At 40.2% G+C, this 3,962-nt stretch overlaps 1 long non-coding RNA gene across 1 annotated transcript; it reads left to right on the top strand.

The window, feature by feature from the left end:
• The first annotated feature begins 2,065 nt into the window (after window positions 1-2,065).
• On the top strand, window positions 2,066-3,962 carry LOC133275253 (uncharacterized). The gene is made up of 3 exons (XR_009745450.1): window positions 2,066-2,245; window positions 3,103-3,158; window positions 3,886-3,962. It is a non-coding gene; the product is annotated as an uncharacterized LOC133275253 (long non-coding RNA).

Genomic DNA, 3,962 nt, shown 5'->3' on the forward strand with positions numbered 1-3,962 from the left:
AAAACCTTCTTCCCATATCAGAATTTCTCAGTAAACTCATTGCACTTCAATATCAGGGTTAATTTTTCAAACTGGTAGAATCAGCATCAGCTGACCTTATTACAGAATTTAAACCCGTGTCCATAGCATCATAGAATGGTTTGGGATGGAAAGGACCTTAAGATCATCCAGTTCCAATCACCCTGCTGTGGGCAGGGACACCTCATACTGCCCAAGGCTCTGTCCTGAACAGAGCCCTGAACACTGTCGAGGGTGAAGCATTTAGCACTTCTTTGGGCAACTTGTTCCAGTGTCTCACCACCCTCAGTCCGTCACCATCCTGTCAATGCCATGGTAACTGTGTGTTTCAAATACCTTTGGTTAACACAAAAAAGAGGGCAACAATGTCTTTAATGCACCTTTCTGACTTCCTCTGACACTTTGGTATTTCTGATTGCACATGGTACATGTATCTTCCTCAAAACTGTCCGTGGCAGCTCTTTATGTTGGTATTCAGTAACTCCTTCAATTTAAAGCCATTTCTCAGGGCATACTTAGCTCTGCTGTATTCACTCAAATATTGTTCCTTAGGAACAGCAATTCCTACAATCAAACATGCTTTTCTAAAAAGAATATAACAATAACAAGTACAGAAGAAAACCAAAAGTCAAATTTCAAAGGTTCATAGGTAATTCTCCCCTGTATCAGCCCAGTGAACCACAGGAGCATTACTTTTTGCTGTTGTCCCACTTCCCACCACCAAGGCAAGCAGACACCTGAGGCTACAACAAGTCAATTCAGCTTACATCTAGGTATATTAGCACCCTAACTGAACTTTGTGACCTGCACCAAAAGGTCTGCCTGTGGCCCTTATACAACGATTCCCTGGGATCTAGGCTTTAAGAATGAAAGACTCCAGGAGCCTGTCTGCAGATGAAGGTTAACCTATCTTTGTTTTTACAAAGCTAAACAGACAAAGACAGCAGCTGCAGTGTACACAGGACAAGAAAAGCTTCTTCACATAACCAGCCCTGCAGCACCCTGCTTCCTGACGAAGATTTCTGTTGAGCAAGGCTACAGAGCCATACAACAGATTTGTCCATATTCCAAATCAACAAAGCACAAGCCATTTCTGCTACAGAATAATTTAGAAGCTTTAATGTGCCTGTTGCATTCAATCTATATTGAAAATCTTTATTTCCAATCCACAGGATCTTGGCCTTCCTCCGGTGCATGGGATGCACTTTCTAGCAGTGCAGCAGAACCTCGTGCTAAAATAGCTCTGTAAGTGAGCTAAATGCAGTAGCAAAGAGAGCTATAGCCATGCAGTCAAACCTACTGAATATTGCTGTGAACACCAGATTTTGTATTTATCTACTCTAAAGTCCAGACAACATTTGACACAATATTGCACACTACAAAAAAAATAAAGTTGCTTTGGTTGGGTTTTTTTAAGCATTCTGAGCAACAACAAAGTAGAAAATAAACAGTACGCACTGATAAATCAGTAGAGAGCATCACAGTAAGCATGCACTCAGGAACCACATTAGGCAATTTTAAGTCAATCTTTTGACTGCATGCCTTGGCAGTTTTGGTGTAGCTCTCTCAATTCCTTGCAACTTAAACCACCCAGTTTTACTCAGATAAAGTTCAATTGCCTCTTATGTTTCTACATAGTGACCTTGCTAAAGCAAGTTGAAGCAATAAAAACACTTGCAAGTTAGTCTCCTGAGTATGCTATGCATTTCCAATCACAAGCTCACGTACACACCTCATGCGAAAACCCAGCTTTTAACCTGTACCTTTTCTGCTATAGATGTGGTGAATCTCTTCTTGCTTTCTGAGAAAGATGTGGTGCTTACGACCAAGAAAGCAGTGTGTGAAGATCAGAAGCTGAGTACAGAGAAAAAAAGAAAAATTGCTCCTATCATGAGCCATGTAAAACCTGATCCCATCCCTGAAGCAGCTGTAGAAATAGGCAATTACCTCAGAAACAAGAAGCAGCTGGGTTCAGTTTCAGATTCTTCTTAAGGTCTTACAGAATAAAGTGGGGTTGGAGGGGAGTGTGGTGTTAACAGGTTGTTAGTTTGTCTAAAAGGTTCTGTGGTTAGTGACTGAAGGGTTGAGGGAGAGTATCTTTGGTTAAAAAAAAAGCATTATTACAGCAGAAGATACTGGATTTGGATGTGTGAGCTAGGCATGGCTTCCTTGGAAAACGCCAGCAAGAGCCTGGTGATAGTAATGACTGTAGAAGGCCAGTCAAGAGGTGGATCTGTGTTTTTTATTTATTCTGTCTGCCTCTTCCAGGGCACTCTGCAGATGGGGGGATAAGAAAGGATCAGAGGAATTTTTCCTACCTGCCCTTTACCTTCCTAGCACACAGTCATATAGCTGTAGTTGCCATGTGTATAGCTAATAATGGAGCTTAGAATAAAGGGACTGGGTTGAGATGAAAAGAATCAGCAAAATATTAGGAATGTTCATCATCCTGTTTTCCCCTCTCTTGGTTATTTGCAAGGAGTGACTTTGCCTGTTTGCAAGTCTGTCACTTGAAATATTATTTGTACAAAGAACAACATATTTGCATGTACACTTCTGTAGGGTGGCTGACTAGGTAATTGTAAAGCCACTGCAAGCTCACAGCACTACAGTTCATTCAGGACCATTACACCACAGTGTGCAGAAAACACTGGGATTTGCCTTTAAAAATTGAAAAGCATTTTTTCTTTTATTTTTACTTTAAATATGACTATTATGCATGTTCCATATTCTTTGCTGGCAGTAAGTATGCGTTCAGCATTTTTATTATGGCTACACTTTTACAAGGAGAACTAAGCCTACGGTATCATTTAACAAAGCAGATGATACAAAGGTGCCCTCTTAAGAGAGAAGAAAAGTCATTTCCTGTTTAACATAAAATGAAGAGACAAAAATAATATCATATAATGGCCAAGAGGCAGAAAGAATCAAATCTCAGTTTGTATGAATGATTCACGATTCGTCCTTGGGGTGATGAATGAAGCAGCATGCCTCCCTATATATGTCTTTCCTCCATGTACTTGGTTTTGCATCATTTGTGAGTCAAAACGATTAAAAAGTACTTCACCCTCATGCTCCCTGTAGGAATTCAGATGCTCAAGTAACTCTGGCCTTTCTGGAACACATTAGTTTCACAACAGGTAAGCAAGAAGTGAAGAAGTGAGTAATCCAGGAAGCAGTGCAACACTTCTCATTGCTGGATAGGATACATGACCTTGATTTGAAATAAAAATATTCTACTTCTCTGTCCAAAACTACTTTCTAAGATGTGATAGATGTACACATGCAAGAGTTAAAGAAGACATCTTCAAAAACAGTTTCAAACTGCTCACAGCAAGTATGTAATGCTTACTAGGAAGAGAAAGCTAAAGATCATACGAATGGTTACAAGTAACTCTCCCATCTTTTTATCTCCATAGAGTATTCCTCATTTCCACTAGGTTAGGAAAAATATTCATCTGCTAATATGTCCTATAGATTCATGCCATAACTGATGATCTTTAGCTATAATCAGCAGTGTAGCACATTTTACCAAGAGACAAGGAAGTACTTGCAAATCTGACCAAGTGTCTTCATCTAAAACAGCACTGTTCAAACCCAGGTCATTCAGTCTCTTACGGAAGAAGATGAACTTAGGGAGATCTATTTTCCATTCTCTGGCCTGATACAGCTGTTAGTGCTGTTGCTAAAAGCCGGTATTCATCTTTGACGATAAGCTGCCCACATGTCTTTCTGGGGTTAGCCAGATGGTCATAGTGCACTACTGATGCACAACTGCAGTATTAGTACAGGCTGAGTGGAACTAATGAGTGGAAGTGTGGGTGGGATGCTCAATGGCTTAAACGTTTGGTTTTTTTTCTTCTTTAGATGATGCTGGTGGTCCATGCAGGCTGGCAAACTTCAACTAAGGTTGTAGTTGTAGGATTCACACAGTTTTCAATTAA

This window comes from Pezoporus flaviventris, unplaced genomic scaffold, assembly GCF_033815535.1.
Source record: "Pezoporus flaviventris isolate CSIRO_AGI_PZ_B2104156 unplaced genomic scaffold, CSIRO_AGI_Pfla_v1 ptg000002l, whole genome shotgun sequence".
NCBI lineage: Eukaryota > Metazoa > Chordata > Aves > Psittaciformes > Psittacidae > Pezoporus > Pezoporus flaviventris.